Here is a 17,848-nt window from a genome sequence, read left to right as displayed (position 1 = left end):
AGGTAAAATTGATGGAGCAAAAGCCAGGGGAGGTAGAAGTGAATGAAAGGAAGAGAACATGGGAGCTAATTCTCCACTACGCAGAGCTGAAGTGGCTCAAATGTTGCAGAGGTGCAGGAAGGGGGCGGTGATGTTCCTGGAGGGCACTGTGTTGGCTGTTTGGGACCTGCGGATTCGCAATGCCTTTGCGGCAGAGAGACCAGCGGTCAACCCAGGGCTGTGATGGACTTGCCAGAGACTGGGTGCCAGCAGAGCTTGGCAAGCCTCGTGCACACCCGCCGGTGCTCAGCAAGTGGATTTGGACATGGTAACTAACTTGCCCAATGTGTGCTTATTAGTAAGTAGCGGAAGGGCTCCAAGGCAGGCCCTCTGTGCCTCCCTGGGGATCTGCTGGACTCACCGGCAGTACCAAGCCTTGGGAACACATGGATTTCTCTAAGCTTGTCCAGAAAACAGCAGGTTGGATTTGCTCAGGTGTATAAAGTGCATGGAGAACCAGGCAAGGCAGGGGATGGCCAAAGGTGGGAGGATTCAGGATCTACGAATGCCTTTCTATCTTTGTTGTTGATTTGTTGTTGTCTTTGGGGTTCCTGATCCTATTCCCAGTCTTTGCCTCTCATTCCTGCCCTGAGTACCCTCTGTGGAGCCAGTTCCTCCTTGACTCCACCCTTCACCCGGGAGCATCGTATCCCCACTGTATTGGTCAGCTTTTCATTACTGTAGTGAACTGCCCGGGCAGGCTGCTTTACAGAGGAAAGGGGTTGATTTGGGCTCATTTAGAAGCCTCATCTGGTGAGGGCCTTGCTGGCACAGTCCCATGTGGAGAAGAGCGTCACATGGCAAGAAACAGGGAGCGTGTGCGTGTCTGTCTGGGAGGGGGTGTCTCTCTCTTGTAAATCCATCAGGGTCCAATCATGGGGCTCATCTCTGATGATCTCATCTCAGCATTTCCAGAAGACCCTGCCATTAAACTGCATTGTTGGATTAGGTTTCCCCCTCCTAACGCCTCCCACTGGGGGTCACTTTTCCACATGTGGAGTTTTGGGGGACACTTAGCCCATACCCTCATCACTGTACCCACTGACCTCCTGCCCTGTGTTGAGAAAGAGGAGGCGGCCGGCGGCTCAATAGGTTAATCCTCCACCTAGCGGCGCCGGTACACCAGGTTCTAGTCCCAGTCGGGGTGCTGGATTCTGTCCCGGTTGCCCTTCGTCCAGGCCAGCTCTCTGCTATGGCCCGGGAGGGCAGTGGAGGATGGCCCAAGTGCTTGGGCCCTGCGCCTGCATGGGAGACCAGGAGAAGCACCTGGCTCCTGCCTTCAGATCAGCGCGATGTGCCGGCCGCAGCAGTCATTGGAGGGTGAACCAACGGCAAAAGGAAGACCTTTCTCTCTCTCTCTCTCTCTCACTGTCCACTCTGCCTGTCAAAAGAGAGAGAGAGAGAGAGAGAGAGAGAGAGAGAGAGAGAGAGAGAGAGGAGGCTTGGGATGGGAAGGTCTTTTCCGGGAGGAAGGAATGTGATTGCCCTGCTGTGTTCCGTGGGGGGTCCGCCCCTTTCAGGCGCAGGTTACACAACACGCAGGTGCAGCACAGGACAAGGAAGTGGTCCAGGCCTTCTCCTCCTGCCTCAGTCCTCCCAAATGCACCGGAAATGCCAGTCATGCTGCTTGATCACCACAGGCCCTGCATGACACCACGGGCAGTGATTTGTATGAGTCTTCGCCATCTCCAGAGCACGTGTAGCAGTGTTTTGTTTTGTTTCATTTTTTCCTGAGGTCTCATATTGTGTCCTGCAGACACAGATGTCAGGACAAAATGCTCATGGATGAGGCGGGCTGTGCTTCTTAGCTGGCTCCATCTTCTGGAGGCTTCCTTGTCCTTGGAACCCATAGGAGGACATGAAACACGATGGCTGTGGACTCAGGCAGTCTGGATCCAGGCTGTGCAGCCGAGATCCACCATTTCATTGCATCCTAGCCTGGGTTTGGGCTTCTTTAAGCTGTTCCTGCAATGCAGCTGCAAACCCAGGCTCAGAGGCACGTGGGACCTGCTCACGCTGCCACTGGCTTAGGGAGCAGTGAGACAATATAATGGTAGTCATTCGAAGAGATTCATTCTGCCGAATTGCCCCTTTTTGGAGCACCCCTCCCATTTCATTGGTGATAATACAATTCTTTTTTTTTAAGATTTATTTATTTATTTGAAAGTCAGAGTTATACAGAGAGAGAGAGGTAGTGAGAGAGAGAGAGAGAGAGAGGTCTTCCATCCGATGGTTCACTTCCCAGTTGGTCGCAACGGCTGGAGTTGCACTGATCCGAAGCCAGGAGCCAGGAGCTTATTCTGGGTCTCCCACATGGGTGCAGGGGCCCAAGGACTTGGGCCATTTTCTACTGCCTTCCCAGGCCACAGCAGAGAGCTGGATTGGAAGTGGAGCAGCCGGGTCTTAAACCGGCGCCCATATGGGATGGCGGCACTTTAGGCCAGGGCATTAACCCACTGCCACAGTGCCGGCCCCCAATACAGTTCTTTTTTAAAATTAGCCGGCACCGCGGCTCACTAGGCTAATCCTCTGCCTTGCGGCACCGGCACACGGGGTTCTAGTCCCAGTCGGGGCGCCGGATTCTGTCCCGTTTGCCCCTCTTCCAGGCCAGCTCTCTGCTGTGGCCAGGGAGTGCAGTGGAGAATGGCCCAAGTACTTGGGCCCTGCACCCCATGGGAGACCAGGAGAAGCACCTGGCTCCTGCCAACGGATCAGCGCGGTGCGCCGGCCGCTGCGGCCATTGGAGGGTGAACCAACGGCAAAGGAAGACCTTTCTCTCTGTCTCTGTCTCTCTCACTGTCCACTCTGCCTGTCAAAAAAAAAAAAAAAAATCAGCTGGTGGGGATCATGCTGTGGTATAGCAGGTGAAGCCTCTGCCTGTGATACCACCATCCCATATGCATGCCGGTTGGAGTCCTGGCTGCTCCACTTCTGATCCAGCTCCCTGATAGTGCACCTGGGAAAGCAGCGGAAGATGGCCCAAGTGCTGGGCCCCTGCACCCACGTGGAAGACCTAGATGAAGCTCCTGGCTCTTTGCTTCAGCCTGGCCCAGGTATGGTTGTTGAGGCCACTTGGGGAGTGAACCAGCAGATGGAAGACAGACCCTGAATGGATGAATGAATGAAGCACAAGAAACACTTTTGATTTGTAAATTTAGGCAGAAAGAAGTAAAGTTAGAGGAAGGAACTGTGAAGCTCCGGGAATGTGACTGATACGGAACTGTGCTGCTCACTAGGGATCCTCTCCCTGCCCTGGAGTTAGAAGTCAGGGGTAGAGAGGGGGAGCACAGACCCACTCTCAGCAAAGGCCCAGGGTTGGGGGAACTTTCTGCAAGGGTTCTGGGGAAATGCGTGGGCGTCTAGGAAGGAACTTTGGAGAAAGAGAGAATTGCCTAACCTTGGAAGCAGCGGTCTGTCCAGGGCCAGTAAGCCCCTAGGCATCAGAGCGCAGAGCACAGAAAAGGATAAGGTGTGGCTAATACAGTGTCAGGGGGCAGGCGTTGTGGTGTGTCTTGAGCCACTGCTGGGGACGTTTGCATTCTGTATCAGTGCCGAGGTCAGTCCCACTTCGATTCCAATACCAGCTTCCTGCTAATGCACACCCTGGGAGGCAGCAGTGAAGGCTCAAGTAGTTGGGTTCCTGTCACTCAATGGGAGGCCCAGATTGCATTCCAGACTCCTGGCTTCACCCTGGCTCAGTCCCAGTGTGGGACATGGGGCGTGAGCCAGCAGAGGTATCATCTCTCTCTCTGTTCATGTCTCTCTCTCTCTCGCAAATAAAATTTTAAATTAATTAAATAAATATAAATATCATGGCTTCCAACATGTCCCTTATTAAGTACTCCAGAAGAACTTTCTCTCTTCTTTTTTTTTTAAAGATTTTATTTATTTATTTGAAAGGCAGAGTTACAGACAGAGAGGAAGAGACAGAGAGAAAGGTCTTCCATACGCTGTTGTTCACTAACACCACCACCACCATCACCACCACCCCCGCAAATGGTCACAATGGCTGGAGCTGAGCCTATCCAAAACCAGGAGCTAGGAGTTTCATCCGAGTCTCCCATGTGGGTGCAGGGACCCAAGCACTTGGGCCATCCTCCACTGCTTTCCCAGGCCACAGCAGAGAGCTGGATTGGAAGGGAGTAGCCTGGGCATGAACTGGTACCCATATGGGATGCCAGCGTGAGAGGCTTAGCTTACTAAGCCACAGCGCAGGCCCTTTCTCTCTCTCTCTCTCTCTCTCTCTCTCTCTCTTAAGATTTACTTACTTATTTCAAAGGCAGAGTTACAGATAGAAAGAGAGAGACGTTCCATCTGCTGGTTCACCCTCCAAATGCCTGCAAGGGCTGGGGCTGGACCAGGCTGAAGCCAGGAGCCAGGAACTCCACCTGGGTCTCCCATGTAGGTGGCAGGGGCCCAAGCACTTGGGCCATCTTCCGCTGCTTTTCCACATGCATTAGCTGGATTGGAATCGAAGTAGCCAGACTATCTGGTACCCATATGGATGCCGGCATTGCAGGTGGCAGCTTAGCCTGTTGGGCCACAACACTGGCCCCCATGGGAACTTTCTTAAATTATGTCAAGGGCAGAGGAGGGCAGGGCAGACACCACAATGCCACTTAAGGCTGAGGCTGGGAAGTTGTGTGGCTTCATTTCCTCTGCATCCCATTGGCCGACTCAAGTCACAGACCCACCCAGAGTACCACTGTTGACCAGAGGATAGGTCCGTGCAGCCAAGCAGGGGTGTTGGGGCCATCTGTGCAGACAACCTGCTATAGAAGATGTAGCTTTTGATGGTCACTACGCTTTGCTGAATGATAAGATTCAAGAGAAGGAAGGAAAGAAGCTGAGCCCCAGCTGGTTTGTCGTTGCTCGTGTATGGACAGGGAATGGGGCACCCTGGCATCGGAGGCCAATTGAGGGTTTGCCGAGGAGCTCCAGAGACTTTCTGTGCTGGTAGAGGATATTGGTACAGCTTTGAGTGGCTGTCCTGGAAGCTGCCTCAAGGCCTGGCATCCCTGGGTGGTCCCTGCTTGCCTTGCAGGGGGCCCAGGCCTGTTTGCAACTGTCTGAGTGCCTCAGAGCCAGGCGCTCTCATGGACACATGCATTCTCTTCTCGAAAGGAGTTAAAGGAAGCCTGTAACTTCTCCTGTAGAAATGCAGATGCCTTGTTATAATGAAAGCCTAATGCATACGGCATTGGGCCAGTGGTAACCCACAGCCACGTCCTGCTTTAGAGCCGGGAAGGACTTTTCCATAGGCCCCTTTGTTCTCACAGTCACTTATGGGGTCGACCTCATTATCCTGGTTGCCATATGAGGACACTGAGGCCACAGGCTGCGGGGTGTCGGGGACTTGCTGGGGGCCTGAATCATCTTGGAGCCTGGGGAGCTGCCTTGGCTCCATGGGTGATGCTGAGGAAGCACTACACAGCAACCTCCCTCCCTCCCTCCCCCATCTCACAGCAGAGCTTCAGCGAGTCCCACCTTCCTGCTCACTCGTCTTTGAATCAGATGCTTCAGAGTGCCCTTGGGTACCCCAAGGAGTTTCCTTTGCCAGGGAAACTGCTTTGATGCCCCAGGTACAGCCCAGCCCTGCCCAGAGCTCCACTCAGCTCTCTCTGCAGGGACTCGGGCATCTGCACAGTGGGATGAGAGGGACTCATCCTGGTGAGTCATTTGTTCTGCATCTGATAGTCCGAGCTAGACACCGACCTGTTCGCTTCAGAATCCCAGTAAGTGACAATGTCGTTGTTGTCGAACCTGTTGAGGACAGGAGGGCCGAATCATTGCCTGAGTCACTCTGAACAGAGCACCGCTGGGCAATGCGCTTAGACACACAGCGACATTTCCCCAGGCTAATGAGGATGGAGTCTCGGGATAACGTACTGTTTCTTTGGAAACCAGAGGGTAGGTTGTCTTTCAAGTGTACTCGGTACGTGAGCACATTCTGCATTTTCTCAAGCTGGAGGTAGCTCAGATCACTACAGGGACACGGTGTGGGGGGCAGGGAGGGCTGTGGGGGTGGTCAGGCCACACTTCAGGTTTCCAGTTCCAGCTCTGGGGCTGACTCTCTGCTCCTTGGGCTTGCTTCCAACTCCTCTGCCTTTTTGGTGCTTCCTTTGTGAACAAAGGGAAGCAGCCTGCGAGAAAGAACAACCAGAGACCTGCTCAGAGGCATTCAGGCTTTGCCAAGGACGCACTGCAGAAGGTGCTGTCCAATGACTGGGTCCTGAGAGGGCAGCGGCGTCTTCCTGCCTGGGAGGAAGAGTCAGGTGCAGGAGCCGCTGACAGAGTACTGAGGCTGCTCTGGTATCGTGGATTTCTGTGGCTGCTGCTGGCGAAGTCCTGCAGCTGGGCTCTGCTCTGTGCCTCGACACCCCTTTCCTCTGGGGCAGGACACTCTCTCTCAGCCTGGCTTTTCTTCTCCTGCTTAGAGGCCTTTTCTGCTCACTGCTCTCTGGGTCCTGCCTTCCCCCTAGCTCGGTGCTTCTCCACCAGGGTGATCTGGACGTCCCCCAAGGGACATTGATAACTCCTGGAGGGAGGGCACCTGGCCTCAGGTGGGGAGAGGCCAGGGATGCTGTTAAACATCCAGCGTTGCCCAGGGCAACTGTCTATAGCAAAGCATTATCAGGTCCTGATGTCAGTTGGACTGAAGTTAAGAAACCCTGCTGTGGACAGCGGATCCCTTACCTGGCCAATGAAGCCCAAGAGTCTCAACCCCTGCATCGGTGCTTTTCACAACAGCTTGCAAATGGCCATGCTGCTCATCGCTTTCGATCTAGTGCCTCCTCCTTTTCCATGCCCCTAGCAGTGATTTCTATTCAAGCCCAGGGACAAACGTCCATTGCTACTATCCACAGGCTACTGTGGGCCAGATGGTGGTTCCCTACATCTCCTCCTCCTTCCTCTCCTCCTTCTTCATCATCATGATCCTCCTCATCAACAGTAACCCCAGAGTCATCATAAGGATTGTGTATAAGCTGGCCCAATCAGGCGTCGGTCAGCAGGCTGTAGCCTGCTGCCATGGAATGTGCTTGCCACCATCCTGTATTCTTAACTTTAAAGTAGGAGCCACTGAAATGGTTCCATGGGCTGCCCTTGCCATCATCATCATCATGTGATCACCATCACTACAACCCAGTGAGCAAGCAGGCTAATGTCCATGATGATGCTGGTGCTGACACTGAATGGAGTGCGATGCCACAGAGCACCCTCCGACCGCCAGCAGCCCAAGGCCACACGCACACTATCTCGGGCTCGAGACTTCACTTTGTCCAGTGCGAATGCATCTGTGTTAAGAGCTGTTGGTGTCTGGGCTTCTGGTGGCCAGGTCCTTCTTTCTTTCCGTTTGCCCTCTCGCAGACACTCACAGACACCACTCTGTCTTCTCCATTTTTCAGTTACTATTTGTCAGAAAAGAAGACAGAGCATGAAGCCACAGCCAGAGCAGGTTTAGAATAAAGCCAGGGAGGGCTCACTCCTAGGTGAACGCACGGCAGAGAGTTGCCAGCGAATACACAGCAGAGGCCCCTTCCCTTACAGACTAGCGGTTTATACAGTACAAGGTGGGGGGAAGGGGCTGGGGGTCGGAGCTAAAGCTGGGCTGCTGAGATAGAGGGAGAGCCGGGGCTAGTTCTAACGGTCCTGCGAGATCATGGTGCGGGCTGGGAGGGGGTTGGGCTGAGGCTGGGGCTGGACTCTGGGGCCGAGCTGCTGAGCTGGATGTGGGGAGAGAGCCTGGGAGGAGCGGGGCGAGCTCAGGCCGATGGCCAGACTCTTCAGATAGTGGAGTGTCCAGCAGTCCACGCAGGGCGGGGCTGGTCAAGGTGGGGTGGGGCTGTATTAGCAGGGCAGAGAAATGGGGGCCTGCTCACTGTGTGTAGGTGAGAGGTCAGTATGGGTCTAAGGCTTTTTGTCCTTGCTGCATCACTACCGGAGCCCAGAAATTGCACTCCGTTCTTCCCTTGCTCCTTCCTGGAAATTGGCTTTTGGGTATTTTAATTTAGCACTGACTCAATTCAATGCCCAGGGTCTTCTGCCTCTGTATCTACAGATCAGGATAAACCGTGGACTCGGCTGGGTTAGGGAACAGTTTGCCCTCTAGTTGGTGGCTTCCCCAGTCTGTCCGGTGGAGAAAGCAACCAGAATCTGCAGTGCCACCTGAGTCATTGTTGGCCATGATGTGCCTTCTTCCTACCCAACGCTTCCTCGTGCGTCTAATAGTTATGCCTGAGCCCTGATGTGTCACACTGGGAAGCAGAACTTGAGTAGTTACACATGGAAGTCATGCTAGTCATTTATTACTGACCATCCACCTGTACGTTCTATATCTGCGAGCGCTCTCGGGGCTGCACGGGTAAGGAGCAAACTACCTCTGCGTCGCCTTGCTGCTGCCCTTCCCCGCTGCCCTTCCTCATGAACGTGGTTCTGGTTGTGTGCCTCCTGATGACACACATCAGGGGAAGGTGCCTGCCAACAAGTGCAAAGTATTTCCGTAATCCTGTGTGTGTGAGAGAGAGCGTATGCACAGCACTATCAAAACCACATCGAGACAGCTTATTATCAATGCCTGTAATGGATGCCTCTGGTGCTTTGCCCAGGTCTCCTGCAGGATTGCTCACCCCTCAGCTTCTCTTGAGTGTTGGCTCACAGCAGCTGAACTCTTCTTTTTTTTTTTTTTCTATAAGGGTTTATTTATTTATTTGAAAGGAAGAATGACAGAGAGAATGAGAAACAGAAATAAAGAGATCTCCTATCTTCTGGTTCACTCCCCAAATGGCCACAACAGCCGGGTCTGGGTCTCCCATGTGGGTGGCGGTGGTGGACGGTGGGGAGAGGTCATGTACTTGGGCCATCTTCCACTGCCTTCCAAGTGCATTAGCAGGAAGCTGGATTGGGAGCAGAGCATCCAGGACTTGAACCTGCATTCCGACATGGTTTGCCAGCATCACAAGCGGAGGCTTAGCCCACTGGGCCACAGCACCTGCCGCAGCTGGTCCCTCTGGAAGAACTGTCCTTTGCGGAACAGCAGCCCCTGTGCTCGAGAGGATGTCTACTTCCTGTCACCCCACAGCCGATGACTGACTGCCCCCGGGGCTGACCTTGCTGTGCCTCACACTAAATTGCTCCAACACTTAGTGGCCCAAAGCAAAACAAGCATTTGTTGTGTCACAGTTCCTGTGGGTCTGGGGTTCACAAGCAGATGGGTTCAGCTTGGCTTTCTCTAAGGTTGCAGGCAGAGTATCAGCCAGGGCCGCAGTCACCTGTAGGCTTGGCTGGGGTGGGAGGACCAGCTTCCGGTGGCTTGCTCGCCTGGCCGGTCAGGTGGTGCTGAATGTTGGTCGGATGCCCTGGAATCCTGTCCTGGGGCTCCCCCAGGGCTGCGTAAGAGTCCTCATGACATCACACTGAGCGAGCAGCTGCAGAGCCAGGTGAAGTGGAAACGTATTCTCTGAGATCACCTAGGAGTCGCTGGCATCGCAGCATTCCAGCCGTTACTGACAGGTAATGCCCACATTCACAGGGAGGGGAACTAAGGTGCGCCTTTGGAAGGGCAGAAGCCAAAGAACTTGAAAGCAAGTTTAAAAACCACCCAGGGGCCAGCACTGTGGGGTAGTGGGTGGAGCCACCACCTGCAGTGCCAGCAGCCCATATGTGCACCGGTTCGATTCCTGGCTGCTCCACTTCTGATCCAGTTCTCTGCTATGTCCTGGGAAAACAATGGAGAATGGTTCAAGTCCTTGGGCCCCTGCACCCGTGCAGGAGACGTGTGGGCCCCTGCACTCTGTGTGGGAGAGCTCCTGGCTCCTGGCTTCGGATCGGCGCAGCTCTGGCAATTGCAGCCAATAGGGGGGTGAACCTCTCTCTCTCTCTCTCTGCCTCTCCTTCTCTCTGTGTGTAAATTAATCTTTAAAAAATCACTGCAGGGGTGCTGGCATTGTGGCACAACAGGTGGAGGTACCACCTGTGACACAGGAGCTCGTATCAGAGCTGGGATCCCATACTGGAGCACCAGTTTGAGGCTAAGCCGCAGAGGATGCCCTACATGTCGGACCCCTGCCACCCATGTGGGAGACCCAGGTGGAGTTCCTGGCTCCTGACTTTGGCCTGGGTCAGCCCTGGCTGTAGTGGCAACTTGCAGGGTGAAGCAGTGACTGGAAGATATCTCCCTCTCACTGTCTTGCTTTCTGTGTTTCTCCTTTTCTCTCTCTGTCTCTGTCATTCTACCTTTCAAATAAATTCTAAAAAAAGAAAAGAAAAAAAAACCCAAACACCTCAGGGACCAACTCTGTGTAGCACTTGCTGGTCAGAGCTGCCCAGGGGGACCAGGCTGTTGTGGGTCTCCAGATGAGATCACTCACTCTATTAGCTTCCTGCACCCTCCCCCATCTTTCTTCCCTCCCTCCCCTTTTCCTAATATCTCTCTCCAAATTATTCACTTCGGCAAGAATTCCCATTTCCAGCTCAGTTTCTGGAAAACCTAAGACAAAATGTTTTCCAGAAAAACCTATGTATTACAATATTTAACCAGATGATCACTTCTCTAGGAGTGCAGCATTCCTCTCCACTGTTCAGATGTTGAACGTTTTCAGCTCTGGCTTTCCAGGTGCATGGGCGCCATCCACGGCAGCACAACAGCGACATTCTGTCTTTGTCATGCATCCTGCCAGGGGAAGGGAAGAATGGTGAAATAATGTTGAAACGATGCCCAATCTGCTTGAATCCCACCTAGAAAAATGCAACCCAGGCAACTGGAAACCATCTTCAACCTCAGTGCTGTTGTCCTTTGCTTCTCTTGATTTTATCCTCTCTTAAAATCATGACTCCATGTATATTTGTATTATTTTTCTCATCCGGGGCACGTTGGCTTCTGACCTCACCACTGAAGTGGCTCCTCCAAAGGCTTATGGTGACCTGCCTGCGACCATGCCCAGCGATTCTTTTCAGTGCTTTCTTTACGTGACTTCCTGAGGGAGTGTGGCCCTGATATGCGCCTCCCTGTTGACTTTTGAAATAAGAGGACCTGGCATGTTTGCACTAGACTAGGTTGTCCACGGGAGGTGTGTGTATCTTCTGAGAAGGGTAGGCTGTGAATGGATCCCTGGGGTTTTCTGCTAGGAGGAGTGTAGCCAGGACAGGCAGGAGGCAGGGGAGCAGACGGAGGTGGACAGAGCCTGAACTGGAGCAGGCATAGCCTCTGGGGAGCAGGTGGACCCTTCCACCATCACAGGGCTTGGGGAAGGGACCTGGGGCAGAGCAGTGGGGAAAACAGAGGCTTGAAGGTGTGTCCAGGATTAGCCTTGAGTGGCTAGCGACGCCATTTACTCAAATAAACCAATGTGTTTCTATGTTTTTGTTGGGACTGTCTTTGTTTGAGTTTCCTTGGCTTTCTTGATTCCTACAGGTACCTGTAGGGGCCATTGACAGCTGAGAGGGGTGTGAGGTATGGGTGACCTATGTGGAGCAGCTTCAGTGGAGTGGTCTCATTATATGGACAAGGGAAGTTTCTGCACGGAACCCCAGACCACGTGGGCCTTGCACTTTTTGGAAGGACTGGTACCCAACCCAGTGCTCCACCTGGGCCAGATCCAGGCAGCCACACCAGGAAACACTCCATTGCAGGGTGTTACAGACCACGTTCTCATCCTTCACAACCTTGTAAGCACACAGGAAGTGTCATGACATTGTCATCACGAATCTCAGAAGTCTGAGCCTCATGTGAAATACAACAGCTTTGAGGTCGACACCGAGGCATGGCAAGTTAAGCTGCTGCCTGTAACACGGCATCCCGTATGCACACCAGTTTGAGTCCCAGCTGCTCCACTTCCAGTCCAGCTCCCTGTAATGTACCTTTGAAGGCAGCAGAAGATGGCCCAAGCGCTTGGATCCCTGCCACCCATGTGGAGACCTGAAAGGAGTTCCAGGCTCCTCGCTTCAGCCTGGCCCAGCCTTGGTCATTGAAGCCACTTGGGAATGAACTAGCAGATTGAAGAGTCTCTCTCTCTCTGCCTTTCCTATAAATAAATAAATATTTTTTTTAAAAAAGAATTGAGGCTCCTGAGAAGTTAATCGTGTCACTATGGATGCCCTTTAAGATATTTTAAGATTAGGAAATAAAAAAGTTGGAAGCCAAATCAGAACTGCAAGGTAGGTGCCTGATTGCTCTTCTCGGATGAGGGCAATGAGCAGGAGTACGGTTGTGATGGAGGCCTCTCAGTGAGGGTCTCCTGTGCGTTTTTTGCTAACACTCCAGCTAACGCTCTCCAAACACCCACGTAACAGGCGGGTGCTATCATTGGCTGGCCCTCCAGAAAATGTGAGCACCCCTCAGAGCTGTTGCTCCGACTGGCTCTTCACTGATCCGCTTCTGCGCTGGGTGCACCACCTCTGTCTCTTGGAGCCTTGCTTTGACTGTGCTGTGTCCTCGGGGTCACACTGGGAAAGCCACGTTCCGTATCTCGTTCCAGTTCTTCTTGTTCCAGTTCTTGACCTCCATCAAGTCGAAAGCTTGCTCCACCATAGTTGTTCAATCAGAATTGGGTAAGCCAGTTGAGATGTTGATGATGTTGGCTATTGGCTATTGTTTCTGATGTTAATCATTGCTTCTCTTCCCTTAGGGCACAAACAAGGCTAATTTTTTTCCTCAAAGATTGACGTGCATGGGCTGCCGATAAAGGCTCCATCTGCATTGCCTCAGCCCTTCTCGAAACAAGTTAAACATTTGCAAACTGCTGACTTCTTTGGGACATTGTCCCCATAACTACTAGTAAAGCGTCAGTGATTTCACCTTCTTCCCCTCAAGCTTCACCGTAAATTAAAGCCCTGTTCTTGCCACCGTTTCATCAGAAGTCATGTTGCTCCGATGGGACCTTTTCTTATTTGTGAACTTTGAAGCACACAAGTTTTTTATTTTAATGAAGTTCAATTTATCTATTGTTTCTTTTCTTGCTTTTGTATTCAATATATATCTAAGAAACCATGCTGTAATTTAAGGTTGGGAAGATTTACTCCCATGTTAGTTTCTTTTTTTTTTTTTTTTTTAAGGTTCATTTTATTTATTTGAAACACAGTTACAGAGAGAGGTAGAGACAGAGAGAGAGGTTTTCCATCTGCTGGTTCGCTCCCCAAATGGCCGCAAAGGCTGGAGCTGTGCCGATCCGAAGCCAGGAGCCAGGAGTTTCTTCCAGGTCTCCCAGGCAGGTGCAGGGGCCCAAGGACTTGGACCATCTTGTACTGCTTTCCCAGGCCATAGCAGAGAGCTGGATCTGAAGAGGAGTAGCCAGGACTCGAACTGGCACCTCTATGGAATGCCGGCGCCACAGGCAAGGGCGTTAACCCGCTGTGCCTCAGCGCCAGCCCCCCATGTTAGTTTCTAAAAGTTTCATACATTCATCTGTTACCTTTAGTACTATATTCCTCATTGAGTTAATTTTTGTATATGATGTGAAATAGGAGGCCTGACCTTTTTTTTTTTTTTTTTTTTTTGGACAAGCAGAGTGGACAGTGAGAAAGGTCCTCCTTTTCCTTTGGTTCACCCTCCAATGACCGCTGCAGCCGGTGCACTGAGCCAGGTGCCCACCCTGGTCTCCCATGCGGGTGCAGGGCCCAAGTACTTGGGCCATCCTCTACTGCACTCCCTGGCCACAGCAGAGAGCTGGCCTGGAAGAGGGGCAACCAGGACAGAATCCGGCGCCCCGACCGGGACTAGAACCCGGTGTGCTGGCGCCACAAGGTGGAGGATTAGCCTAGTGAGCCGCGGCACCGGCCCCAACTTCATTCTTTCACGTGTGGATTTTCAGTTCTCCCAGCAGCGTTTCTTGAAAAGGACTGTCATTCTCTGTTTACTTACCTAGTTACTCTTATCGAAATTAATTGACTATGTAAGTAGGAGTTTATTTCTGTCAATGATTTATTTCTGCAAGAAATGTAATTCTATTTGATCAATCTCAGTATCTAGCGCTACTGCAGTGCCACGCAGTCTTGATACTGTAGCTCTGCAGTGAGTTTTGAGGTTGGGGAATGTGTGCCTCCAACTTTGCTCCTTTTGAGGGCTCTCTTGGCTAATCTGCATCCCTTGCATTTTTATATGTATTTTAGGATCAGCTTGTCAGTTTTTACAAAGAAGTCAGGTAACATTTTGATGGGCATAGTGTTGAATCTGTATGTTAATCTTGGGACTGTTGCCATCTTAACAACACTTAAGTCTTCTGATTCATGAGCATGGCATGTCTTTCATTTAGATTTTTGTTAATTTCCTTCAATAATGCCTGATAGTTTTTAGGGTAAAATCCTTGCACTGCTTATATTAAGTTTTATTTAAAATACACTGCTTATTTTGAAAATGAAATTAACATTTCATTTTTAGATTGTGCATTGCCAGCATTATTATTTTTTAATGACTTATTTATCTAAAAGGCAGAGTTACAGAGATGCAGAGGCAGAGAGAGAGAGAGAGAGAGAGAGAGAGAGAGAAAGTCTTCCATCTGCTGGTTCACTCCCCAGATCGCCACAACGGCCGAAGCTGCGCCGATACAAAGCCAGGAGCTTCTTCCGGGTCTCCCACCCCTGCGGGTGCAGGGGCCCAAGCACTTGGGCCATCTTCCACTGCTATCCCAGGCCATAGCAGAGAGCTGGATCAGAAGTGGAGCAGCCGGGACTAGAACTGACGTCCATATGGATATGGGCACTGCAGCCGGCAGCCTTACCCGCTACACCACAGCTCCAGCCCCACCAGCATTATTATTATTTTAAATATGCTATTTCTTTTTTGAGAATGAAATGTTAATTTCATTTTCAGATTGTGCATTGCCAACATATAGAAATACATCTGATTTTTATATGTTGATCTTATGTTCTCAACCATATTGTACTTGTTTACTGGTTCTGATAGTTTTTCTGTGGGGTTTCTATATTTTTTTAAAAAAATCATGCCATTTATGAATAGAGATACTTTTACTCAACATTAATTACCATTGTTATTACTAAATGAATAAGTAAGGGCTATGGGGGCTCAGGGCACATAGTCCAGTCTTCAAAAGGTGATTTTGGGAAAGATGACAATGGAGAAAGAACCTGAGGGAATGCTAGGCAGCTGTCAGAAAATCCCAGAAGACAGGTGGCCTGTGGCTCAGTCAGCTTATTATCCTTTGCACGTGATGGTGCCTCCCCAGAACACATTTGAAGGACCCAAGGGCCTCCTTCCAGCAGTGCCACTCATAGCAGGAGAGACGTAAATCTGGCTTTTTGCAATCAGGATAGCTCCAGGCAAGGAGTGAGCCCTAATATTTATTATCTACTGTGTGCCCTTATTTTGCATGTAGCATTTAATTTAACCCTCACAATATTTCTATAGTTGTGATTGTAAACCTGGTATTTTTTTATATAGGAATGAGTGGTATTTATGTAAGGTGGCGCTCATATCATAAGGCAGCTAACTATTCCACCCGCTCTAAGACAGACATCCACTGTGTATTAAAGAGCTTCTCTCTCAATCAGCTGTTTGAAAACTGAAAAGCATTTGTATATAGAAACAATACCCTATATCAGGGATTTTTTTACAAAAGTTTTAAGATTTTTATTAATTAATTTATTAGAAAGGCAGAGAGAGAGAGAGAGAGAGAGAGAGAATGGGATAGGTACAGAGATCTATCCTCTTGTTCACTCCCCAAATGTTTGTGACGGCTGACACCGGGCCCAGCTGAAGTCAGATAGGAACTCAGTGAAGCTGACTCATGCGGGTGGCAAGAAGCTAAGTACTTGAACCATCACCTGCTGCCCCCGGGGAACTTGAATGGGGAGTCAGGCCTAGACTTGAGCCCGGCACTTTGATAGGGGATGCAGGCCTATCAAGAAGCATCTTTGCCACGTGCCAAATGCCTGCCCCTCATCAGCGATTCTTTGGCAGGTGTATGTTAGGAGACAGTTTCCCTGTGTCTCTTGTGTTTCTGCACATTTTGTGAGCTGGGATGCTGTACTTTTGTCCTAGACTATCTTCCCAACTCTTTCTGACTTACCTTTTTAATGAAGAGTACAAAGCAAATCGCATTGGAAGACATAAATGGGGCTGCCTCCAGGGCAGAGGGAAGATTGACTGGTTGTCTAAGGTAATGTCTCTCTGCTGGTGTGAAAGTTGGGCAGGTTTGCTTAGAATCCTTTTCAAAGACCTATGTCCCTTAGCTTGGGTTCCTGTGCTGTGACATATCCACTATGTGTGCTGTATCCATATGGGCCACTCTGTGTCACCTGTGGCTCTTGAGGAACAAGCAGAACAAACCCAGTCATGAAGCTTGCACTGCTTGGTGTGCAATGAGCGATAAAGTCCTTTGAATCTCTGACCCAGAAGTCTCGTGTCTTCTGTCAGTGTCCATGGAACTGTGGCAGGCTAATGCATGGCAGACAACACGTGTCAAAATGTTCATCCAGTTCACCTGTGGGGCTTCAAAAATAGACCCCCTTCTGGGTCCCACCCCAGAGGTTTGGGGCCAGGCACCTGTGTTTGTGTCAGTTCTCTGGCTGGTTCTGATGCACACTACCGGTTGAGACAAGTGTTTTCATGACAAGCCTAAGAGACCAGCCAAGCTTTGACAGGGATCAGGTCATAGCTGGAAGTACCCAGTGGTGTTACAGAGCCAATGCACATAGGGAGGCAGGTGCCCCAGTGTACCATGGGACAAGATGGGCATCTCCGGAGGTCTCACCAGGCTCTGCTTGATAACCATGGCAGCCTTCCCTCAGGGCATCCAGTTGACTGAGGCAGAAGGGCAGGTGCACCTGCAACTTCTCTGAAAGCAACTTTCCCCAGACAGCAGCCGCAGTGCAGACCATGGCCAGCCCTGAGCAGGTGAGCCAGGCTGTGAGAGGGCGCCCTCTCCTGGAAATGCTGCTGCCCAACAGAGTTCTCTCACACACGGTGCCTCTGACAGGATAAAAAAAAGTTTCAATAATTCTAACAATTTGTCACAATTTGTCACACACCCTCTCTGCCCCACCTCTAGAGCTGTAGGACTTGTTGAAAACCTTTTATGTTCTCTCAGCTGTCCCTGATGGCGCTGCCAGAGGAGTGGGAGAAAGGAAATGAAGTCAGACCGACGGTTCATGTGCTCAGGGTTAGGTTTCCCATGGGCTGGCTCCTGGGGCATGGGGACATCAAATATTGGAGCCTGGCGTTTCCTAAATGCTAACACAACTTTAGCATGCCCTTTTCCCTGGTGAATGGAGCCATCTTGAAGCAAGTACCTGCCAAAGAAAAGAGGCGAGGTGTTTGGGTGACCAGGAAGAGTGAGCAAGCCCACCCTGAGTCTCAGGGCTCCTGTGTTCTCATCTAAGAGTGGAGAGTACTGACCTTCCCAGAGGACGGTCAGGTGATGTGGAGTAAGCTTTCAGCACCCAGGAAGTACTCCATGCGGGTAGTCGTGACTGTCAGATCCGCTGCCTGCTCAGCTGTTCCCACTTCTCCCCTGTCCTGCAGGTGGGAGGAGGAAGTGAGCGGTGGTGTCGGGTCCAGCTGGGAGGTGTGAAGGGAGAAGAGGTTGGAGGAGAGTAAATGCAGGTCTGCTTGAGTCCTGCCCTGCTGGTGCACCTGTCAACATCCCCAGGTGACATGGGCTAGGTAGGAAGCTAGTTAGAGAACCAAGGAGCTGAGACACTGCCAGCTGTCTCTGTGCCTCGGCCACGCACCGCCAAAATCTCACCTCCATCCATGCCAGTCCAACATGGCTGCATGCTCTGCACACCCACTTCCCAGGATGCACCTGAGCCTCACTCCCCACCATGCACAGACACCGTAACAACTACAGGTTTGCTG

Source organism: Oryctolagus cuniculus, chromosome 9 (assembly GCF_051225735.1).
Source record: "Oryctolagus cuniculus isolate XC-2025 breed Fujian yellow rabbit chromosome 9, ASM5122573v1, whole genome shotgun sequence".
In the NCBI taxonomy this organism is placed as follows: Eukaryota; Metazoa; Chordata; class Mammalia; order Lagomorpha; family Leporidae; genus Oryctolagus; species Oryctolagus cuniculus.
The sequence above is the reverse complement of the archived record's forward strand: the minus strand, read 5'-3'. Positions refer to the sequence as shown.